Source organism: Geotrypetes seraphini, chromosome 2 (genome assembly GCF_902459505.1).
Source record: "Geotrypetes seraphini chromosome 2, aGeoSer1.1, whole genome shotgun sequence".
Taxonomy (NCBI): domain Eukaryota; kingdom Metazoa; phylum Chordata; class Amphibia; order Gymnophiona; family Dermophiidae; genus Geotrypetes; species Geotrypetes seraphini.
Window position 1 is genome coordinate 114,775,945 of NC_047085.1, and position 25,571 is coordinate 114,801,515.

Below are 25,571 nucleotides of genomic sequence, written 5' to 3' on the forward strand. Positions count from 1 at the left end.
TGTTCTTGCCCCAGAATGTTGTCCAGTTCCTCACGAAGTGAAATCCCTCTCCCTCACATCATCTCCTCATCCACGCATTTATTGATTGTAGTTCCGTCTGTCTCTTCACATCAGCCCTCGGTACCAGCAGGATCTTCGAGAACGCTATCCTCCATGTCATCTTCAGCTTCCTTCCTAAGATCTTGAACTGTTCGGTAAGTGCATTCCTGCTGTAGTCTCTCCTGGTGACATCATTTGTCCCGACATGGACTATCATTGTCGTCTCTTCCGTATCTGCTCCTTCCAGGATCCTTTCAATTCTGTCGACGATGTCCTTAGTTCTTGCTCCTGATAGACAGGTCACCAGCTGATCCTCTCTCCCTCCTGCTATATGACTGTCCACCTGCCTTAGGACTGAGTCTCTTTCCAGGATTGCAGATTTTCCTTTTTTCAGCTTCCACACCGGTCGCAGGTCTGTGTCCTTGGTGCGCTTCGTTTCTTCTCCCTCTAGGCACTGGTAGGATCTTGCCTCTTCTTCCTGGAAGTTTCCTCCATGGGCTCCTTCTGCCTTGGTGTCAGGTGGTTCTAGTCCTCCGTTTAGTGCATCTTCCTTGTTCCTGCTCTGCTCATGTTCTTGTTCTTCCATTCTCCTGTAGGCATCCTTGATAAACTTCTCTAGCTCCCTGACTTGTTCCTCAATGTGCCTCTCTCTCATAGGGTCTTTGGCTGTCTGGATCGGGTCTTCTGAGATGTAGAGTCCCTCCAGTTCCCGGATCCTGTGCTTCAGACTACTGACCTCGCTCTTCAAGTTTTTCAGTTCCTGATATCGTCCGCACACATACGACTGCCTCGTACATGTGGCAGTCCGTGCAGTATACTGGGATGTTCATCCTCAGGGTTCCTTCAGCTTCCATTCTTGTTTGCTTCTTGAAGTCCCTGTACTCTGCTTTTGTGCTCACTCCTGTTCCTGGTTCTTCCTTTCCTTCTTTGTCTTCTGCTTCTCTTCGCTTGTGCATGTGTGCTGGCTGCCTCTTCCTAGCCCTCTGTGCCTGCTAGTTCCTTTTGCTTGTGTCTGTGTGTGTGTTCTCTCTTGAGTCTGTCTTTTCCTGTCCCTCTTCTGCTGCCTTTTTCTGTTGTTTGTGTGCACGTATGTGTGTGTGTTCTCTCTTGAGTCTGCCTTTTCCTGTCCCTCTTCTGCTGCCTTTTTGCTTGTATGCGTGTGTGTGTTTTCTCTTGAGTCTCCTTTTTCCTGTCCTTCTGCTGCTGCCCTTTTGCTGAGATGCGCATATGCAACCTCTTGGGCCTTTCTTAGTCTCTTGGTCCTGCTGCTCTTCTTCTTCGCCCTCTGTGCCTGTCGCTTCTCTTTGCTCGTGTGTGGGTGTTATTCCTCCTGGCCCTACCTGTTCCTTGTCTTCTGTGCCTGCTGCCCCTTTGCCTTACTTGCCTGTGTGTGTATACTTCGCTTGTATGTGTATGCCCTCCTTCGCGCCTGCTACTTCCTTACCTTGCTGTCTTTCCTTGTGTTCCGTATGTAGTGACCCGGCCCTTCTTAAGGCCCTTCGCCAAGGTGAGCGCCTTTGCCGCTCGCCTTCGTTGCGCGCCGAACGGCTGCACGCCATTGGCTCTACCCCTTTTAAGGGGGAGTCCGGGCGATGCTGCTGCTGCTGACGCAGTGCGGGTGGGCAGAGCTTATTCTTGCCGCTGCCCGCTCCTCGTCGCCACTATCTCCCCTGTCTTCCTCTCTTCTAGCTTCCTCCCTCTGGCTTCCTCTCCTTCCAGCTGCTGCCTGCTCCTTTTTCCTCCACGTTGAAGTAGCTTTCGCGCTGCGGCTCCCCTACTTTTAAGGGAGAGTCTGGGCAATGATGCTGTTGCTAACGCAGTGTGGGTGGGCGGAGCTTACTCTCGCCGCTGCCCTCTCCTCGCCACTGCTATCTCCCCTGTCTTCCTCTCTTCTAGCTTCCTCCCTCTGTCTTTCTCTCCTTCCAGCTGCTACCTGCTCCTTCTTCCTCCACGCGGAAGTGGCCTTCGTGCCGCGGCTCCCCTCCTTTTAAGGGGGAGTCCAGGCGATGATTCTGTTTCTGACGCAGTGTGAGTGGGCGGAGCTTAATCTCGCCGCTGCCTGCTCCTCGCCGCCGCTACCTCCCCTGTCTTTCTCTCTTCTAGCTTCCTCTCCTTCCAGCTGCTGCTTCCTCCTCCTCCTCCATCTATGTTCTGCCCTAGTACTACTTGGATGGTGCTAAGCAGTTACAGAGATTTTCACTAGCACTGTCTCAAATGTGCCTTTGATATTTGGCAGTTTGAGTTATACCTTTACTGACTGTTGGTAAATGTATAACCCTTTTGAAAACTGACCTGACTGGTTTTAGGAAAAGAAATTCATAAACCAAGGTAAGAAATTTTACATTTAAACCTACACAAGACTTAATTACATTACTAGATTGTACAGAACACAAAAGAAAAGAATGGAACACCGCCAGTGGTGTAAAGGAAACAAAGCCACAAAATATTAGGAAACCAATGCAAACTGTCAGGACTGGCACACACTTCAAGAAATGTTATGAACCTGCCAATCTCTGATCAGTCAAATTCGGCTTCTTCCAGCATATAACATACTCCACTACATGATACATGTAAGACATAAAAACCCTTGAAATTTATTCAATTACATGTTGATTTCTTCATTATCATCATCTCAGTTAATACTGTAAATCAGTGTCCCGCAAACTTTTTACTCGGCGGCACAGTAAACTCCAGGCCACGGTTGGAGAGCATCTAGAAATGTGAGGACGTCGCCATGACATTACGCGCAAGCAAGACATCATCGCGTTAACATCTGTGCATGCTTGAAGACCCTCCAGACAGGGCCCTGAGCTGCTAGTGGGTGTGCTGGAGCACAAGAGGCACAGAGAAGAGGAGAGAAACCAAAAAGAAACAGGTGCTTGTTTACTGCATACAGGACGTGCCTCTCGCCTGTAGGCAGTTAGCCGTCACCCCTCCTCCTCAATGGTGTCTCACGGCATACCTGGAATCTCACCATGGCACACAGTTTGCGATACACTACTATAAATAAACAGCAGTTTTTGCTGGACTCATTTGTCCTGCACCATTTCACTTCTGGCATCTTTTTTTGGTTCTTTTGCTTCTTTTTCCTTCCTTATTTTTTTATATTTTTTGCAACCCAATTGAGGCTGGAAAGAAATTATGCATATAGGTCAAAGAGGGCAAAATAACTCATTTTAGTGTGTGTGTGGGGGGGGAGGGCAAGATAATTTAAATGTATATCAAGCAGGAAAATGAGGGGGGAGGGGTAAAAGTCAGAGAAATAAGTTCTCAACAAATATGGTCCTATGTATTTGTTTGACAAAAGTAGTACACCTGTATCAGATGTTCTCCGAGGACAGCATGTGGGTAACGTTATTCATGGAATCCAGTATGGACACGGAGAATGACACGGTGGCCCTTTACCGCGGCTAGTCACGGCTAACCTGAATAAATCTGCAGGAATGGATAGAATTTATATCTGCATACCGTCGGTGCGGGAACAAAGCTTTTTGCCGCACCATGGAGCGGTAAACAGCTTTGTTCCTGCAGGGAACTCCACCCACCACAGCTACCCGATATCCCACCATCCTCCCCCCATTATGGGTCCAGCAGCTCCAGTCCCTACCACCCTCACTTATGGGTCCGGTGGATACAGTCGGCTTCCCTCCTTCCCTGCCGCACAACTTCCAGAGCGATCTTATCTCTACACAGGCTTGATCGATGGTGCTCGCGGCTTTCCCTCCACCGGACTCCTCTTAAGACGCTTCCTTTTTACGCAAAGACAGGAAGTTGCATCATAAAAAGGAGCCCAGCAAAGGGAAGACCATCAGCACTGTCAATCAAGCCTGTGTAAAGATCGGCACGCTCTGTGAGGTGTGTGCCAGTAGCAGGGAGGAAGGGAGGGAAACTGTCTGGATCTGCTGGACCCACAAGCGAATGAGGGTGCTGAAGCTGTCGGCCCCGATGAAGAGAGGGAACCATGTAAGACAAAATAAATGGAGAAATTGGCCCAGGAGGGGGGTTGGAGCTGGATGAAAGAGCACAGGAAGGGAAATGGAGCTGAAGGTAAGGGTGCGAGAGCTGCTTGACCTATGGAGGGGAGGGCTGGAACATAAGAATATAAGAAGCGCCATCTCCGGATCAGACCTTCAGTCTATCAAGTCCAGTGATCCACACACGCGGAGGCCCAGCCAGGTGTACACCTGGCATAATTTTTAGTCGAACGCTTTCTGGAAGTCCAAGTATATAATGTCCACCGGTTCTCCACTATCAATTTGTTTGTTCATGGTCTCAAAAAATTGAAGTAAATTCGTCAAACATAATTTCCCTTTCCTGAAACCATGTTGACTGGCTCTCATCAGGTCGTGTGCGTCCAAGACTATGCTAAAGGGAAGGGAAAGAGAGGTACAGGATCTGTAGGAAGGGGAGCTGGAGGGAAGAAGAGGTACTGCACCTGTTGAAGGGGGGCTGCTGGAGAAGCGAAAAGGAGATGCCATACTAAGCAAACGAAGAAATAGGGAATGAAATACTGAACACAACAGAGAGAGGGAGAGACATAGGGAGGTATCAGAAAGAGGGGAAATAATGGGCATGGAGAATAGGGATAGGGACACAAAGGGAGGTGCTGCATGTGAATGGTACATGGACAAAGAAGGGAAATGCCACACATGGGAGGGGGTATATGGACACAGAGGGAAAAAAGTTGAGGAGCAGTTCTGTGAGGTTGAGTGTGTTGCAAGTAGAAAGCCAAAGCACGTTTACAGTCCAGAGTACGAAGAGCAGTTTCTCCAGGATGAGAATGAGGCTTTGGAAAGAACACTGGAAGAATACTGGATTGATTGAGATGAAATTCTGAAACCACTTTAGGTAAGATTTTAGGATGAGTATGGAGGACCACCTTGTCATGATGAAATATTGTGAAAGGTAGATCTGCCACTAGAGCTTGTAGCTCACAAACTCATCTAGCAGAGGTGAGCGCAATGAGAAAAACCACTTTCCAAGTGAGATATTTAAGATGAGACGAATCTATTGGTTCAAAAGGAGGCTTCATCAATTGATCAAGAACAACATTGAGATCCCAATTGAGAGGTGGTTTGACATTGAAAAGTCCTTTCACACCAGGTGAAGTTTACAGTGAACTGGCAAGACTCAAGGTGAACAAAGCCATGGGACCTGACAATTTGCACCCAAGAGTGCTCAGAGAATTGAGCGATGTCCTGGCAAAACTATTGGCTGAGCTATTCAATCTCTCCCTAAGTAAGGGGAAAGTTCCCCTGGACTGGAAATTAGCTAATGTCATTCCTCTGCATAAAAAGGGTTGCAGGGCAGAGGCTGCAAATTATAGACCGGTGAGTCTCACATCAATAGTGTGCAAACTCATGGAAACACTAATTAAAAGGAAATTGGACACGATCTTTAATGAAAGGAATCTTCGGGATCCCAGTCAGCATGGATTCACCAAGGGTAGGTCCTGCCAATCCAATCTCATCAGCTTCTTTGACTGGGTAACAAGAAAGTTGGACTTGGGAGAGTCTTTGGACGTCGTGTACCTGGACTTCAGTAAAGCTTTTGACAGTGTCCCACACTGCAGGCTGCTAAGCAAGATGGAATCAATGGGGTTAGGAGAGACACTAACTGAATGGGTCAATAATTGGCTGAGTGGCAGACTTCAGAGAGTGGTGGTTAATGGTACCCTCTCTAAAACATCGGAGGTGACCAGTGGAGTGCTGCAGGGCTCGGTCCTGGGTCCACTCCTTTTCAACATATTCATAGGGGATCTGACTCAAGGGCTTCAAGGTAAAATAACACTATTCGCCGATGACGCCAAACTATGTAATATAGTAAGTGAATGCAGTTTACAGAATTATATGGCGCAGGACCTGCTTACATTGGAAAGTTGGTCCTCAACCTGGCAGCTAGGCTTCAATGCTAAGAAATGTAAGGTCATGCACCTCGAAAGCGGAAATCCATGCAGGACGTACTTCTTGAACGGAGAAACTTTAACTAGGACTTCAGCAGAACGAGATTTAGGAGTAATCATCAGTGCAGACATGAAAACTGCCAATCAAGTGGAGAAGGCTTCATCTAAGGTAAGGCAGATATTGGGTTGTATCAATAGAAGTTTCTTCAGTCGAAAGCCTGAAGTCATAATGCTGTTGTACAGGGCCATGGTGAGACCTCATCTGGAGTACTGTGTGCAATTCTGGAGGCCACATTACAGTAAAGATGTGCGCAGAATTGAATCGGTTCAGCGGACGGCCACCAGGATGATCTCGTACGAAGGGTCTCTCGTACGAAGAGAGACTGAACAAATTGCAGCTCTACACTCTCGAGGAACGTAGGGAGAGGGGAGACATGATCGAAACATTTAAGTACCTCACGGGACGTGTCGAAGTGGAAGATGCTATTTTCTTTCTCAAGGGACCCTCGGCCACAAGAGGGCACCCGCTCAAACTCAGGGGCGGAAAATTTCATGGCGACACCAGAAAGTATTTCTTCACAGAGAGAGTGGTTGATCATTGGAACAAGCTTCCAGTGCAAGTGATCGAGACAGACAGCGTGCCAGACTTTAAGAATAAATGGGATACCCATGTGGGATCCCTACGAGGGTCAAGATAAGGAAATTGGGTCATTAGGGCATAGACAGGGGGTGGGTAAGCAGAGTGGGCAGACTTGATGGGCTGTAGCCCTTTTCTGCCGTCATCTTCTATGTTTCTAAGTTTCATAAATCTGGAAGCCACAGGATGAGCAGACAGGGATTTCCCTTCGATAGGCTGATGAAAAGCAGCAATTGCATTTAGGTGGACTCTAATAGATATGGATTTGAGGCCAGATTAAGATAAGTGCAGCAGATAATCCAAAACCAAAGTCAAGCAGAGAATTTAGTCCATTTCTGGGTATTACACTGCCTAGTGGACAGCTTCCTGGAAGCTTCTAGAATGCCCTGTACAGATTGAGAGAACTGTATGGTGGCAGTTAGGTTGAGAGGTACCAAGCTGTTAAGTGTAGAGACTGCAGGTTGGGATGAAACAGAGACCCTTGACTCTGTGTAGGCAGAGAGGGCAATACTGGTAGAAGTAGAGGCTCCCTGGTGCTGAGTTGAAGTAGAAGGGAGTTCCATGGTTGTCTAGGCCTCCGAGGAGCTATCAGAATCATGGTGGCATGCTCCTTCTTGAGTTTGACAAGAGTCTTGAGAATCAGAGGGAATGGAGGGAACGCATAAAGAAACTGATTCACCTATTCCAGAAGAAAGGCATCTACCTCGAGGTGGTGAGGAGAGTATATCCTTGAGCAGAACTGAGGCAGTTTGTTGTTGTGGGGAGACGCAAAGAGGTCTATCTGAGGAGTCTCCCATAGAGCAAAAATGTGATGTAGAGGTGAAGAAGAATTGAGTGTCCATTCGTGAGGTTGTAGATGACAACTCAATTTGTCCGCCAGACAGTTTTTCTGCCCTTGGATGTAGAAAGCCCTCAGGAAGGTGTTATGAAGGATTGCCCAATTCTAAAGCTTTAGAGCTTCTTGGCAAAGAGAGAGAGATCCTGTTCCTCCCTGCTTGTTCACATAATATATAGCGACCTGATTGTCTGTTCAAATGAGGACTACCGTGTCGTGGAGATGTTGAAAAGCTTTGAGAGCATAGAAGATTGCTCTGAGTTCCAACAGATTGATATGACATCGACTATCTACCCTGGACCAGTGACCTTGAGTACGGAGCCCATCTAGGTGCGCCCCTAAGCATATGTCGAGGAATCTGTCGTGAGAATCTTCTGATGAGGGGGCGTGTGAAATAGAAAATCTCTGGAATAAAATCCCGTGGCCCACTGGGTCAAGGTAACCTCCTTGACAGCACGGAGGCGTAGAAGAGCCTGAGCCTGCTGAAGAAGGGAAAGTTGTGACATGTTGGAAGGAAATTCTTTTGAAGGGAGATCCGGTGGAATTTGAAGAAATTGAAACGAGTACCCCGCTCTGATGATGCTGAGAATCCAGAGATCTGATGTAATCTGCTACCACTGTTGGTAAAAGTGATGGAGCTGACCTCCTATGGGGAGGAGAGAAGACTAATGGATGATGGACTTTATGCTCAGAGTTAGACTGTCATAAAGACTGGGCAGGCTTAGCTACAGCAGGAGTCTGGGTTTTTTGCTGACATTGCTGCTGTGGTTGTTTCCTATGCAGAGGCCTGGAGAAAGCCGGAGTAGATTTCTGTGGATAACGATGTGGCAGTGGCCTATAAGGCTTAGAAGCTGGAGGCTTAGCTTTAGGTCGAATCAAAGAGGCAAAGGACCGCTCATGCTCTGACAGACACTTGGTGGCAGCCTCAATGGAGTCGAACAGCTCATTAACTTGGCATGGTATATTGGCTAGACGATCTTGCAAGTTAGGATCCATGTCCACAATGTGTAGCCAAGCCAGATGTTGCATTGCCACAGAAAAAGCAGTGACTCGAGATGACATTTCAAACGCATCATAAGTCACTTGAAGCATGAAAAGACGTATTTGTGAGAGCGTATGGTGGCGTTGTTGAAACTCAGGCAACCGGCTCTCAGGTAAATCAGAGAAGAAGTAGGGCATGGTCTTTATGAAGTACTTCAGATAAGATGTGAACATGAAGTTGTAATTCAAAATCCTGTTTGCCATCATGGAATTTTGATACAGATGGCATCCAAATTTATTCATCGTCCATCCTTCTCTGCCTGGAGGGACTGCAGCATAAACTTTGGTGGGATTAGATTTTTTTTGAGAGATGATTCCACGACCAAGGATTGGTGAAACAATTGTGGCTTCTCAAACCCTTTACAAGGAACCGTACAGTAACAAAATTCCATTTTTGAGGGAATAGCAGGAATTGAATAACGAGTCTCGAGATTCCTCAGAAAAGTATGCTTCAAAACAGGATTCATGGGAAGCCTCATAGTGTCCTTTGGTGGATGTGGCAATTCCATCTCAGCCAAACATTCAGGAGTATACTTAGACTCAGATTGAAGATCAACTTGAAGAGCCTTACTCATGTCAAAGTTGAATCTTGAAAAAGATGTAGATTTTGAAGATGAAGAGCCATCAGGAGGAGAAGTGGAGGGAGATTGAGGCTGTGCTGAATAAGGAGAAGCCTCCCTGGAGTATTAGGAAGGGACATCTGTATCCAACGTAAGAGTCACAGAAGAAGATCCGCTGTGTGATATAGGCGGAGTCAGAGAGTGCTTACGTTTGAAATGCCTCGATGAAAGGTGCCTCGTAGAAACAGGCGAATGAGGATCCCTTGTAGGAGGCCTTGACAGAGCAGTCTGGGTTCTGGATGAGCCTCGAGATAGAGACGTATGAGGCACTGAAAGCTTTGGAGTTCAAGACCTATGCCTGGTTTTTGAAGGGGTCTTGATGGGCCTCGAAGAACGAGGTACAGAAGACTCCTTATCCTTCTTGGAAGCCAGATGCCTCAAGGATGAGGAATGCTTCGAGTGGGGTCTCGATCAAGGCTTGTCCTATACCTCTCGAGCAGGTTGAATAGCCAGAGACCCGGACCTGGAAGGATGAGGCGTAGAGTCACTGGAGGACAAAGGCCTACACCTAACAGGTTTTGCTCGTTATGCCTCGATAGTATGCTCAGACTGACTCGCAGAAAGCAGGGTCGAGGCAGGGACAAGCTTGGCGAAAACAGAGGTGAGCTGCCTGGTCACTATGGCTTGCAGCATGCACTCGAAGACAGGCACCGAGACCAATGACTCTGGTCTTGAAGGTGCAGCAGCACTCCACAGAGGGCGACCTCGAGGATGAGTATTCCCTATTTTTGGAGGAGGAGATCTCGTAGAGGCTGGCACAACTGCACTCGATGCCCGGACTGCCTGAGACTCAGCTTGAGGCTTCTTAGCTAGCATACCTATGGAGGAAAGAGCAGACTTGCCTGAGGATGAGACATTAAGAGGCACAGCAGACGAGGCCTTCACGGATGAGGGTGACTTGCTCGATGTCAAGTACTTGGCAGACGAGGCCGCCACGAGGGTCGAGGTCTTTTCTGCGGACGTCTCCATGGAAACAAAGAGCTGCTGAATTTGGACACGACATCTCCGGAGAGCTCTTTTTTAAAGGGTAGCATAGCGCGAGCAGGACTCAGGATAATGTTCGGGTCCCAAGCACTTAATACACCAATGGTGTGGGTCGGTGAGAGAAATCGTCCAGTTATACTGGCTACACCTTTTGAAACCCGTAAGAGGCCGGGACATAGAAAAAAAATATGGCCGCAGCCAAATGATGGTTGGCAGCAGGGCCTGAGCGAGCCCAAGCCCTGCTGGACAAGAACCGACAAAAAAAAGAAAACTTAAAAAAAAAAAACAACAGACGCGCTGCACAGCAATTACTAAAATAAAATAAAGAAAGCTGCGATGCGAAAAGGCAGAACTCGAAGACGGAAGAGCTGAGAAACAGGTGCTTCTTGGCTCTGCAGAAAAACGAGAACTGAGGTACCTCACTGGAGACGCACGACCTACGTTTGGCGGGAAGGCACTCACGCATGCGCAGTGCAGCACTCATGAACTCTTTGAAAGTTCTTCAAGCAAGTCTGCTTGCGAGGCTGTCCTTTACGGGGCTCCGTGGATGACGTCACCCACATGTTGAGAATATGCTGCCTGCTTGTCCTGGAATAAATAATTTTATTTTCTATTTTGTGATTAGAACAAATGAGAACTGAAATGTTTATCCTGCTAGTGCTGGACAAGGGCAGAGCCCAGGGCAGAAATCCCTCTACTAGCCTGTGCCATCTTCAGCTTCCAGCAGGAAAAGGCTTTCTCTAGCCAGGGGGCAGTTGTCCTAATTGCACTCCTTAGCCTAACACCATCCCCGGCATGTGTGATCTTTATATTTTGCAGAGTATAGAAGGATATGAATCTTTTTATTTCTTTGATGTTGTACTATATGGAAGGTGTGGCTTCTTATGATTTTGATTTATTCCAGTGGATAGAGATATTAGAAATGTCAGTATCAAGATCAGTGATTGCATTGGAAAATTTTAAAGATAGTTCTAGCTTACAAATAAGACAAAAATTTATGATTTAATAATCAGTTATCTTTGAACCCAACATTGATTACATTGGAATCTGGAGCTTCTCTTAAAGTTGAAAAAACAACCAAAGGGGTTATTTTGGACCTTTCCTTAACATACAAGGATCATATTGCAAATTTATGGAAGAAACCCATATCTAATCCGATTTAATCTTTGGTTTTATATACCGATTCATCCCTCCAATAGGGCTCGACTCGTTTAACAATTGTTTACGGAACAAAGAATAAGACATTTATGGTTCTCTTCTGTACCCTAAAAATATTGAATTGTAGTTCTGCCCTTTTTTTTTTTACCTTACGTCTCGGTTGGTCTGTATGTCTGTTGGTCTTAAATATTGTTTTAAATTTTTTTAACATTATTATTAAAATAAATGTTGTTGTTTTTTTCTATGTTGTAACTCACTTAGTAAAAATTAAATTAAGCAATTCATCAAATAAAAATAAAACTTGAAACTTAAATCATTGTTAGTTTGAAGCAGATGTATCTGTCAGAAATTTCTGAAATAAGTTTTCAGCACTTTCCGAAAGAGTGATAATTGAGAAAGAAATATGACCTCGAAAGGAAGCTCATTCCAAATTTTTACAAATAAGAAAGTAAAAGATCGGCAAAAATTGACCATAGTTTTTATTCTCTTAACAGTAGGAACACCAAGTTTGTATATTCTGGACACTCCTGGAATTGGATGGTTTAGATCAGTGGTTCCCAACCCTGTCCTGGAGGAACACCAGGCCAATTGGGTTTTCAGGCTAGCCCTAATGAATATGCATGAAGCAAATTTGCATGCCTATCACTTCCATCATATGCAAATCTCTCTCATGCATATTCATTAGGGCTAGCCTGAAAACCCGATTGGCCTGGTGTTCCTCCAGGACAGGGTTGGGAATCACTGGTTTAGATGTTGATACAATTCTTTGTATTTGAACTTAAACTCAAAAATTGTAAAAAAATTAAAAAATTAAAAAATAAAAATTGCAGCCGATTCAAAATACTGCAGCAAGATTGATATATGGTCTAAAGAGATATGATAGTGTTTCTATATTTTATAAGAAACTTCATTGGCTGCCTATAGAGAAATGTATAGAGCTTAAAACCATTTGTCCGATTAGTCATATTATACAGGCAGAGGCTTTCTTTCAATCATTTCACTTTGTTCTTTTCACGTTTCATTATTCATCATTCATCTAATAGACTGAGCAATACATTTTTATTGCAGTTTCACCCTTTTAGGAGGTATGTGTCAATTTAATTCTTCTTTTACATATGCTGCTATTATTTGGAATGATTTACCTACACAAATAAGGACAGAAGTTACCCCCCTTTTACAAAGCTGCGCCAGCGGCTACCGCGCGGCAACAGCCCCGAAGCCCTTTAAATCTCTATGGACTTCGGGGCCATTACCACGCAGCTTTATAGAAGAGGGGGGTTAATTATTAGAAATTTCGTAGAATGTTGAAAAACATTTTTATATAATAGATTGTAAAGTTAATACTTTTAGTTAAAGAATTATAAGGACATCTTTTTATCCAAGGAATTGTATTTTCCCACAGAATTATTATGGCTTCTTTTTGATGTAAATTGCCTTGAACTAAATGGTATTAGAGCGATTCAGAAATCTTGTATTAGATTAGATTAGATCCAGAGACGGAGCTTTGCCAAACAAGCAGCTGAAGCCAAGCCAAACAGGCAGCTGAAGCTGTGCTCTACATCCAGAGATGGAGCTGAGCCAAACAGGCAGTTAGAGATGCGCTCTACATCCATAGATGGAACCATGCTGAACAGGCAGGTGGAGCTGTACTCTACATTCATGGATAAAACCATGCTGAACAGCGAAGCAGAACCACGTTCCACTCCTAGAGAAGAATTCATATTGAACAGCCAGGAGGAGCCGCTCCCCTACATCCATAGGTCAATCCATGCAGAATAGCCAGTTAGAGTTGAGCTCTATATTTGATGCTGGAGCTATACTGAACAGCCAGGCGAAGCCACACTCTACATCTAGAGACAGAGCCATGAAGTACTGTGCTCCACATTCAGAGACAGAGCTATGCCAAATGGGCAGGTGGCGCCATGCTGTAAATCCAAAGATGGAATAAAGCTGTACTGCTGGGTGCAGTCGTGCTCCACAGCCAGAGATGGGGTCAACCTGGACTGCGAGGTGGAGCTGTGTGCCACATCTAGATGTGGAACCTGCAGCATATCCAGCAGAAGTTGAGCTCTACATCTAGTGCTTTAATCTGGCCTGCAAAGCGCTCGTTTTGCACATGGGACGGACTAAGTGCATTAGCTGGTGTTATGCTGAGCCAGCTTCCTCCCTCCAGGGGACAGGAATCCTCCGCCCATCTCTTGTGTGTTGCAGGTTTGCAACTACTATCCACACTTCCTTCCACGTGTAGACACATCCCCATTTCTTCTCCTCCTCTCTGCCAGGGGCAGCCAAGCGGTTCCTTCCTGGCTGAGATCAAGACTGCACTTACTGGTGCGCGAGGCTGCACAGGTCGTGGGGGGAGCCAGAACAAGGCTGGAGTTGCCCTGGAAAGCCTGCACCGCATTCCATCCCATTCATGTTGAGCAGCTATATTGGAGCGCAGGAGGGCGAGTCCAGATTTCAGGGTGGTGGAGGATGACGCATGTGCCTGCTTCTCAACGTACTTAACAGTGGTAAACTAAGTGGTGGCCGGAGCCCTCCGGGGCTCTGCCATTGGCGCTCGGGGAAGCAGGGCTGCAGCTGCCCAATCCCAAGTTGCATTTTTCTTTGGATTCTCTTGCCTTGATCACCTCCCTCGACCACTTCGGCTTCTTCTGCCCCCGTCTAACACACATGTGTGCGCAGGTAGTTATATGGCTACGTGCATCGTTGCTTTTCCTTGTAGTGAAGCACAAACTAGGAAGGCGAGGAAATTGTATATATTTAAAAAAAACAAAACACAATTTCCACTATGGGAAGTGGAAAGATTAGGGGAGAAGTGTGCAGTAGAGCTCTGATCGCAGCCTAGGCAAGAGGTGGGAGAGGGGGACTTTAAATGCAACAAAATCCATCTCAGATTTTCTCAGGAGGGGTAAGAAGAGGGAGGAATTGACTTTAGGGGCGCACCTAAAGGGTAGTAGCTAGGGTTGGGGTGCCTAAGCTAGGGAATTGAAGGAGATGCAGGAAGTGATGTAACCCCCCTCCTCATTTGCATGCATAACAAACTGACCAATAGGGAGGCCAGGTGAGGCTCTAGTCTTGGTTCTAGGTCATTTTCTTGGAAGATACCCCCCCCCCCCGGCCCCTTTGTCAAATTTAAGAACCCAATGTGGCCCACGAGTCAAAAAGTTTGTCCATTCTTGCTCTAAGCCATGCACGTGAATGCGCGAACATGCCTAGCAATTGTACGCATGATTTTTTTATTGTGAAAATAGGCTATGACTCAGAGCTTGTGCACAAAATATTTTTCTTGGGCACATGTGCCAGCAAAAATGAGTGGGAACATTGAGAGTAGCCAACAGTTCACAATGACAGAGTGCTAAAACCATCATATTTATCCATTTGTGGACAAAATTAAAATATTTGCTCGATAATGGAGGCACTAAAGCACCAGGACAAACAGTAATTTGCAGCACAGAATATAGATAGTAGATCCGATGCTGAGAAGAATAAGACTACATAAAGGCACAAACATTACGGTAAGTTGATATGAGGACTGACAAACAAATGATTAGTAATATGATCCAGCCTATTCACCAGATGACCCAATAACTGGCCTCAGGAATATAACCATTTCAAACTGGATAGACTTCTAATGTAGTTAGGGTTACCAGATTTTACTTTAGTAAAATCCGGACCCCTAGAACTGCCCAGTTCCAGCCATCCCCGCCCCCTGCTCTCCTCAGGCAGGAGGAAATCTGCACATGCGCAGATGCGACAAAATGATGTCACGCGCACGTGTGATATCACGTGGCATCCACGCATGCACGGATTTCCTCCTGCCCAACGCAATTTAGAGGAAGCTTTTCAAAACTTGGACAAAGTGCCAGGTTTTGAAAAGCCATCCAAATCCCCGGACATGTCCTCGAAAAGGAGGACATGTCTGGGGAAATCCGGACCTCTGGTAACTCTAACTGTAGTGGCAGAAATGACACTCAGAAACCACTGTTATTTTCCACCAGATAGAACAGACAAAAAGCAATCCTGCTTTTAAAATTCACTGTGGAAAAAAATCATTACTCTCCTCAATTTCTCAGTTAAACAGGTATAGCCATTCAATTGATTACAAGTAATTGGAAAAATCATGATAGAATTAATTATACATTTTGGTGGGTGAATGTGTGTACTACATACAGAGACGAACGAATTAACACAGAATGTAGGGGTTTTAGTGAGGTATTTAATAAAATTTGGAGCCCATTGACTAAATTTGTAAAAACATAATAATGTATTTTCATCATATCTCTTCTTTTCTTTGGTTTATTTATCTTTACACATCCAGGGGGGTGGGGAGTTGGAGGGAGGGGAATAAATATTGATAGTGATATTTGGGTAACTTTATTCTTTATTTGTATTGTATATTAGGATATATTATGACATTATTATATGCAGGAAAATGAAATTATTGAATGATATTTATGTTACCTGCATAGATAATAGTGTAATATGTGGAATATCTTTTGTTCTTTCATTTATACGACACTGTTTTTGATTAAAAATCAATAAAGAATTTTAAAAAATAAATAAACCACCCTCTTTTTAGGGGGTTTCATATTATTATAAAAGTCCAGAGTTAAAGTCAGGCAGCATAACTAGGTGCAGAAATACCAACTGACAGAAATGCCAAGAGGAATCACAGAATGCCCCTTCAGAAAGCTCTGGAAAGGAGTAGAAGAATCCAAGTAAGAATCAGCTTTAAGCAACAAAAACTCATGAGAGAATATAAGAATAGCCTTACTGGGTCAGACCAATGGTTCATCAAGCCCAGTAGAACCAATAACTCAGAAACAGCGAAAAATCCAATAACAGTCTATAAAAAACACATTCACATGGATCATGTGGAAGATAGAAAAAGCTACAGCATGAGTCAGAAAGACCCCACTGGAAGGAAAAACCTCAGACAAAACCTTCCCATCGCCACAGCTGTGGCATAAAGTGTTCAGGCGGAGAACCTCATCAACAAAAAAACCTCCCGTGGATCCTAATAAGGCTCTATGTTGTGCAAATAAATAACCAGTGGTCACAATTTTAAGTATAGAATGACTCAAAACTTATCTTTATCAGTGTAATAGATTGTAAAGCTCGGTCGGAAGACCAACGGTGGCCAGCGTTTCACATAGTGCTACCCCATGGTGTAACCTCCGATTGTGAGCTTTTAAAATGGGGCACGCTGAAACGTGTCTCCTTATATAAAAAAAGATGGCATCAAGCCCAGTAGCCCATTCTCATGGTAGCCAATCCAGGTCACTAGTATCTGGCCAAAACCCAAGGTATAGCAACATTCTATGCTACCGATCCAGGGCAAGCAGTGGCTTCCCCCATGTCTTTCTCAACAACAGACTATGGACGTTTTCTCCAGGAAATTGTCCAAATCTTTCTTAAAACCAGCTACACTATCTGTTCTTACCACAACCTCTGGCATTGCCACAGGAGAAAGATGCACAGCAAGCTATGAAGACATTGAAATTAGCTAGCTGATAAAACAACAGGAAGTCCTCTTACCTGCAGAGCCTGAAACACAGGTTTTAAAATGGCCATGGGTGCCAGTGACTGAGCTACAAGACTGTGGGGAAACCCAATCACCCTGCTACCACCAATGCCAAATCTGAAGGCTCTGACCCTGAGGGAAATCCCAAACCGTGCCCTGCTATTGCTCTTCACACGCCAGTGAGAGAACAGCACTTTATAGTCTCAGCCAAGATAGAAAGGAATAAGAAACAAAGGTATACTCACAATTGTAGAGGGCTGACAGACTTGAAGCAGTTTCCAGTGGTTCAGAACTAATTCAGCTCCCTCCAAACTGTGGCCGCAAACATTTAGAAGATGCCAAAAAGTGCCCATTTTTTGTGAAAAGAAAACTCCTGCTTTTATTTATGAACTACTGATTCCCTACACCTCAAATAGATTATTGAGATCGAATGAACAACATTTACTGATGATTCCCTCACTTAAAATTATTAATACTCGGCAGCAATTCATTTTTTCTGTCACAGCTCCTCAAACATGGGACTCACTCCCTATTTACTTAAGGGAAGAATGCAACTTGGATAGATTTAAGAGCAAATTAATAAGCTTTCTTTTTAAGGACGCATTCGATAATTAGTAAGCTTGTCTAGTGGCATTATTTCAACTGTATTTTATAGCTTCTCGGAAGTACATTGATCTTTCCCTTCCTTTTTCCTTTGAATGTCTTATTTACTATCAAATAACTTGTATTTTCTTTCCCTATCTTTCCTTGTGTTTTAATATGTTTGTAATGTTAGTTTATAATATGTTTTGCAAGACTTAGTTTTTGTCATTTATTTTGTTGTCCCCTAAATTTTGTAATTTTATTGATATGTACATCACTTCGAATTTTGATTAAGTGATTAATCAAATCCTTATTAAACTTGAAACTTGAATGGGACAGCGGCATGAAGGGAGGATGGGGTGAGGGAGGTAGGGATCTGGTACCACCAGATGTACCCCTTAGCCTAAACAACCCCCGCGTCAATGAACTGAGAAATTCAAAACAGAAACAGAGTAACCAAGAAGACCACGAGATTGTGAGAGACCTTCTATCCATCTGCTGGGAGATAGAAAACACAAAAGCTAAGCAAGTATTCTCTATTTCGACCTGCTGGTGAATGGACATAACCCACAGTTTTTAATATGTAGACCCTAACTTGATGTGTAAACTTTGTATTTAAGAATACATACCGGTAAGTGGAAAAAGTCAACAAAAAATTGAAGGATAATCAAAACACTGCAGCGCTGTTACGAGTCATGCCTTGTTTAGCCCACTTTCTCTGCCTAAAAAAATATATTTCTTAAATTAGAAACATTGCTAAAAATGTGGAAAACATGAGAATAAGTTAGACGAAAGTGGGCTTACCTACAATAAATGTCATCAACCAAGTACACACTATAAACATGGTTGCTAAAGAATGATAATTACATTAAAGGAAAACATTTGGCCATTAAATATCAAAACAGTCAGCTTGACCTCTGCTCTTTTCTCTACACTAAGGGCTCCTTTTACGAAGATGCATTAGAGCCTTCACGCGAAGAATAGGGCGCACTAAAATGTCACACACGCTAGCCGCTACCACCTCCTCTTGAGCAGGCGGTAGTTTTTCGGCTTGCGTGCCCTAAAAATGCTAGCACACCGTCGTAAAAGGAGCCCTAAATCTGTTGTTGTTGTTTTTTATGTTCCTTCAAGTGCATTTACTATTTCTTTGCATGAGTGCAAATCTTGCTGTTTATTATTAAACATAATATTTTTTTTTTATACACCTTGAAATTTTGCATTTGACAACAGCAGATGTGCAAGAATCTGTTCTGGGTTCAGGTTATTTTGTGGCAATACCTATATAATTCCTAAGCTTCTGAGTGAAGTTCAAATTCTATGGTGATACCAGACAAATCTTTGTATTATGCTCTGTAAAATATCAATAAGAATAATAAAACTTTCTTTGGCATCAGATGAATCCAGAAACTAGTGGGTTATGTCCATCCACCAGCAGGTCGAAATAGAGAATACTTGCTTAGCTTTTGTGTTTTCTATCTCCCAGCAGGTGAATAGATGGTCTCTCACAATCTCGTGGTCTTCTTGGTTACTCTGTTTCTGTTTTGAATTTCTCAGTTCATTTTCAGCATCTATTAATTGCCCAACGATGTACACATTCCTCAGCAATTATTTTCCCCCACGGATGAGTTTTAAAATAGTAAACTGTAACCTTCAAGATTCTTTGGACGGGAGAGAAAGTTGTGCAGAAAACTTCGCACCAGTCTGTGGCATGCTCAGACTCTAGTATTAGATCATCCTTCTTCCCAATCTGACATCTGTTACTTCTTGAGTCTTTCCTTCTGGAGCGCCATCTGACACTTTAGTTGTCCTGCCCCTGTATGTCAGAACTGTTCTGTCTCGCAATCAAATAAAATATAACATCTTTTCAAGGATTTCACTGCACTTTCTTGTATTATTACAGTCTATAATTCATGCCAGAGTACTGTCTCTCTGTGCAAGTGTTAAGCACAAGTTTGATTTTCCAGAACTGCTCACTTGCAGTCCACACACAAAACAAAGAGTGAGGCATGAAAACTCAATACATAAAATTGTTAGAAAATAACTGAAAAGTAATTTATGGATACACAAAGTACACAATACAAATGCTTTAAAAGATTGATTTATACATTAAACTTCTATATTAGATGAGTGGAGGACAAAGTATTGGTTGGGATATTGGGAACATGAGTTTTTAAGGAAGAGTCCTCTTCAAATTTGGATGGCTCTTCTACAAAGCACTACAAGGTCTTCTTCCCAACTACCTTACTGAGCATTTCCTGTTCTCCTGGCCTGGTATATCCACATGGCATCAATCATTCTTTACCTTCCCCTCAATCAAAGGCTGCATCCAGAAAAGGTTCATTAACAGACTCCTATCATACCAAGCCACCTCCAGAGATCAAGAACCGAATCAACTGGTTAGAGAAGTGTCTCGCAAACTTTTTTGAGTCGGGGCACACTAAACCTAGTGTCCCCAGCTCGAGACACCTGGAAGTGTGTCAGCGTGATGACGTCATGCGCATGTGTGACCTCGGCATGCCGACGTCAGTGCATGCGCAAAGGCCCTTCAAATGGGCCTTGTGTCGAGAGACGGACCTGTACTGGAGAGAAGGGCTGGCAGAGAGAAGAGGTGCCAGCGTCGGGAGATTGCTTACAGGACGTGCCTCTCTTCACGAGAAGCACATCCCGTAGACAGCCGGTGCAGGCACTTCTCCTCTTCCCCAGTGTAGTGCAGCAAACCTGAAATCTTAGGAGGCACACTGGTGTGCCTCGGCACACAGTTTGAGATACACTGGGTTAGAGTTTCAGCTTCCTACATGCACTTTAGAAAGCTTCTAAAAACACACCTTTTTGCTAACTCCTGTAAACCTTCATAAGATACTTTCAGAAGTAATTATACTGTTAACGGTTTATGCCTAAGTTATGTTGTAGCTCACCGCATCTTTTGTAAACTGCATAGAACCGAAAGGCTTTTGCAATATATAAATAAAATTTATGCTACTTTTTTATAAAAGATCCAGGGATTTACCTAAGGCTGCATTTATCCTACTAGGTAGCAGGGATCAGTAGATAATCTCTGGGGACTATATGTTCCAGAGTGCCCTGAGCTCTGGAGTGCTGAATCAGAGGGGTGAAACTCCAAGAGAGCAATACTTCTGCCCCAGGCTGGGTTCATTAGGGAGGTCCTATAGGGAGCAAAGAGCCCAGAGGAAAAAGCAGCAGCAGGTCTCTCTGTAATGAACATCCATGCTCCATTAATCGCTGCACTGGAATGATCATCAAGCGAGTATATGAAACATAGAAGCATGATGGCAGATAAAAGCCAAATGGCCAATCTAGTCTGCCCATCCGCAGCATCCACTATCTTTACCTCTCAAATGCTTTCTTGAATTCAGACACAGTCTGTCTCTACCACCTCTACTGGGAGGATATTCCATGCATCTATAGAAACACAGAAATGTGACAGCAGATACTTACATATTCATGGCACTCACTACTTTAAAAATCAAAATGAGGGTTTAAAAACAAATCAAAACAACAAAATTCTGTGGTGATACTGTATTGATATTCCCTGATGTGGCTAGAGTTACCCAAATGTGAAGGAAGGGATTTCTTCAGTTAAAACCTAGGGTTTTAGCTCTAGCCACTAGTTTTTTCTAAAATTCCCTTGTAAATGTATAATTAAACTTCAAGAGCTTCAGCACAGCTTCAGAAATTTTTAAGTTTTCGTGAACAAGAGAAAGATAAAGTAAAATAGTTATCAACTGATCTTTAAAAGGAGTCCGAGAATAAGAAATGGAGCATTAGAATGATGTAACTTGGGGGAAGACTTCTATTTTCTTATGTTGGATTAATTTATTTCTCCATAATACCTGTATCTTTTCTCAAGATTAATATCTTATTTTCTTTAATTGTACTTGAACTTAAGGTGGCTTCCCCAAATTAATGTGGGCTAGAAAGATCTGTATTAGATATTTATGATATTGTTTCCTTTTCTTTTGATGTATATCTTTATCCTTTACTGTTCTTTAAGAATTGTATGAAAAATTTGATTTAAAAAAAAAAATCAACATGAGGGAAAAAGAAGAAGCACCTCATAAGTCCCGGGCCTTTGTCTTCCGAGGGCAGCTTTCATAATAGCCAACTAAGGGAAAGGAAATTATAAGGTAAAACAATTTCACCTTCCTTGTCATCTGGCCATACTATTCTAAACGAATGGAGAAATTAGGTTTTACCTGATAATTTTTTTCCATTAACACTTCACACTTTTCTAAGACTTGTATGGGATAGAAAATCTTTCGCAGTTATGAGAAACCTTAGACAAGTCCGAAAATTCTTTAAAAGAACACAATTTTAGCTCCTAGTACAATCTCTAAATCTTAAGTATACTGGACTACTGCAACATCCTCTACCTCCCCTGCCTTGCAATAATGATTAAACAATTACAAACAATTCAAAATACAGCTCCGAGACTCATCTACTCATTGAAGAAACATGACCACATTACTGAGGCATACATCGATTCACACTGGCTTCCAATCCAGGAAAGAATACAATTTAAATTCTACTGTATACTATTTAAAACTATAAACGGAGACAGCCCAATCTACCTAAACAACTGCCTCATCCAAACTACCTCTACCAGGCAAAGAAAATCACAGTCCCCATTCACAGAAGTAAAATGGAAAAAACTATACGACGGCCTGCTAGCCACGCAAGCAGCAAGACTAGATAACCAAATCTCCAACCTACTGATAACAACCCCAGACTACAAAATGTTCAGAAAGGAAATAAAAACTATACTCTTCAAGAAATCCCTGAATAAAGCTTAATACCACGAATACCTCCTTCTTACCATCGTCTTCCTAACCCCTGATCCTACCTAACCCTCTCTTGGAAATGACCTCTGATCTAACTTTGTAACCCTCCTTCCATAACTCTTTTTGTAATCCGCTTTGAACCGAAAGGTAATGGTGGAATAGAAATCTGTAATGTAATGTAATATCCATTAACCCCCAGGTGGAAATAGAAAACATTTAACTGTGCTGTGCTATATCCTCCCAGACATCCAGCTCAGCTCCTTAGTATTTATATAGACTAAGCAGAAAAGAAAACAGCAACTCCTGAAAAGCCACCTTAAATCATACAGTCAAAAAAAACAACAAAAAACAACAATTTATGAACACCCCTTTAAAGGACTGAAAGCACCCCCAGAAGAAGGAAAGGATATGGCATCGCTGACATGCAGAGTACATCGGCTGGCCTCCAAAATTCTTATGACTGTCTAAACACACAGAACTACTGCTGGGCTCCTGTAATAGTGTGAAGTGCCACCCTTTTGAGCATGCAGCCCGCCAAGGGCCATGGAGGGAACACATACAGAATGCCAAAGCTCAGCCACACCTGTAGCAAAGCATCGATGCCCATCAATCTGGTCTACTTTTGTCAACTGAAGAAGTTGACCACTTTAGCATTCACCCTGGTCACCACCAGGCCCAGGCCTGGAGGGCTTCAAGTGTCTGCTCCCCTGAATCTAACAAGTGTCTGCTAAGAAAGTTGGCCTCCACATTCAGAGCACCTGCAATGTGTGTGTTGCAAACAGGCAAAGGAGATTTTTCTCCACTCATTCCATCGTCAACCTGGCTTCCACTACCAGCTGTTTGCCACGTGTTCCCCTCTGCTTGTTGATATATGCCACCGCTGAGGCATTATCCAAGATCACCTGCACTGGAGAGGCATCTTCCTCTGACCAAGTGCCATGAGCTAAATAAGTTTCCTAATGGGCTCCCCAACCTGCAAGTCTCACATCTGTGGTCATCACCTCCCAATGGACAATGGAAAATATCACCCCGGTGGTCAGGTTCCTGCACTCCAAACACCACAGCAGACTCTGCCTGGCTACCACAGTGTACAGAAATTGCACATTTTAATTCTGAGACAGTGGCTGCCAACAACTCAACAGGGCCTTCTGCAGAGGATGCAGATGAGCCAGAGTCTGTGGCACCACCTCCATGGCCGCCATCATCAAGCCTAGGACCTATACATAATCCCAGACCCTCGTTCTGAACTGTTGGCATAGCTGTAGAATCCAACGGATCAGCTTCAGTTGCCTGCATTCTGTGAGGAAGATTTCTCTTCTGCTGCCTATCAAAAAGGACTCTCAGGTACTCCAATGTCTGCGATTGCACCAAGCTGTTCTTGCAGCTGTTGACCACCCAAGCCCAAAGACTGAAGCACCTACACAACCTGGGAGGTCACCACAATACATTCCTGAAATGAGGAGGCCCGAATCAGCCAGTCATCCAGATAGGAATGAACTAGTATATGTACTTTAAAGTACAGGATTGGGGAGATCAGCTAATCAAAGACCTAAATAAATATATGGAAAAGATTATAAAATGGATGGGAGGTTGAAGCTTTGAACTCAAGGCTGAAAAAACTGAGATTCTGATTGTTGGTGAAGAGGATGAACATCTATGGCTTAAAGAGGTGAATATATGCAGTGACTAGATCAAGGTTCATGAGGAAGTTAGAATGCTTGGTATAACAATTGATGCGCATCTAAAATTCAAAGCTCAAATTTTGAAAGTAGTCCAATCAGCTTACTTTACCATGCATAAATTGTTTCATTTGAAGAATGCAATATCAAATTGATTTGAGGCAAGTACTTCAAGGTTTGGTATTATCACAGGTGGATTGCTGTAATGGTATCTATCTACGGTAGATCTACCACAGATATGTATTAAAGCGCTGCAAATGATACAAAATTCTGCTGCACAATTGCTTATGGGAGTAGCCCAATATGAGCATAACTCTCCTATTTTAAAGAGATTGCATTGGTTACCCAAAGCGTTTCACATTAAATTCAAGGTTTTGAAACTCATACATCAGGGTGTTTATGATTCTCTACCATATTATTTGGAAAAATGTTTAATGCTGTATATTCCATCGCGGAAGCTGAGATCTGAGAATCATGTATTGCTGGACACAGAGAGAGAAAAATATTCGATATGTTCGAACAAAGAGTTCTTGCTTCTTGTTAGCCGGTCCACAGTTGTGGAATACATTGTCAGGAACATTATGTCTTTGTAGAAACCTCCTGCAATTTAGGAAGTTGCTTAAAACCTGTTTGTTCAAGCTTTTTTTAAAGTGAATATATAACAATGTAGGTTTTTACAGGTAAATGGTTTATTAAATTGAAGAATGATGGTATATAAGAACAGTTTGAATGCAGTTATATTGTGGCTATGCAGACAGACTATTGTATGTATTTTCCTCTATTTGATGTGTGTCTTTTTATTTTTAGTAATACCCGCACCACAACAAATAATTTATGACACTACACGCTCCCCCATATTCTCAGTCACAGCACCTCAATTTTGGAACTCCATCCCCTCTTCTCCGCGAAGAAACCTCTCTGGATAAATTTAAATGGAACCTGAAGACCTTTTCATTCATGGCCTTGCTCACCTTGAGCTCAACATCAGCAGAAAGCCAAGATTTACTGAAACACAACACTGTTTGAAGATGAACTGTTCTCATCTGTATATGCTATAAACACCTAGAGAACAAAAAAACCCAAAAACAAACAAACCCAAAATAGTGACCAGATACACCTCAATATCAAATGACAATCATGGAAGAACAGTTTGCATTGCTCCATTTAAAGTTGATATCATGTATGTGAGAAATACAGCATGACACTTTGAAAGGGTGATTTGAGAAGTAAATTCTTATAGAGCCAGCCTCAGCCCACACATGGCACTGATAAAACTGCTAAGCACTGAATGGTGTCAGCAGAAGGAAAACACCTGGCATCAAACTCCTGGGGGCGTTTTCCTTGTCCACAGATACTTTAGTCATAAGTCAGGGCTTGTGAACTCAATTGTTTTAGATTCATGACACTATACCTTGACAAAAACACTGAAGTATTTGAACTTTTCAGCTGCTGATAAAAAAAAAAAAATGGGTTATGACATGATGGAAGATGAGGTTGCTGTAGCATGGTTTGTGTTCAAGGTGCTTTTTTGATGATGTGTATGGCTCTTCCTCCTTGTGATCTTGGGCAAGTCATAATGCCTCAGTTACCAAATTAGACTCTAAAGGCTCCTTTTACAAAGCTACGTTAGGGCTTTAATGCACAGAATAGCGCGCGCTGAATTGTCACGCGCACTAGACCTTAACGCCAGCATTGAGCTGGCGTTAGTTCTAGCCGTGTAGCGCGGGTTTAGCACGTGCTAAAATCCTGCGTGCACTAAAAACACTAA

General features: G+C 43.4%; 1 protein-coding gene across 4 annotated transcripts in view; it reads right to left on the bottom strand.

The window, feature by feature from the left end:
- FAM110B (family with sequence similarity 110 member B) overlaps positions 1 to 25,571 on the bottom strand; it is a 225,148-nt gene that overhangs the window by 159,559 nt on the left and 40,018 nt on the right. Inside the window, exon 2 of one of the 4 annotated variants that reach the window (XM_033934553.1) lies at positions 17,955 to 18,047. The exons of the other annotated variants lie outside the window; for them this stretch is intronic. The gene's annotated coding sequence lies outside the window, so the exon portion shown is untranslated. The remainder of the gene's footprint in view (positions 1 to 17,954; positions 18,048 to 25,571) is intronic. 4 annotated transcript variants of the gene reach the window in all.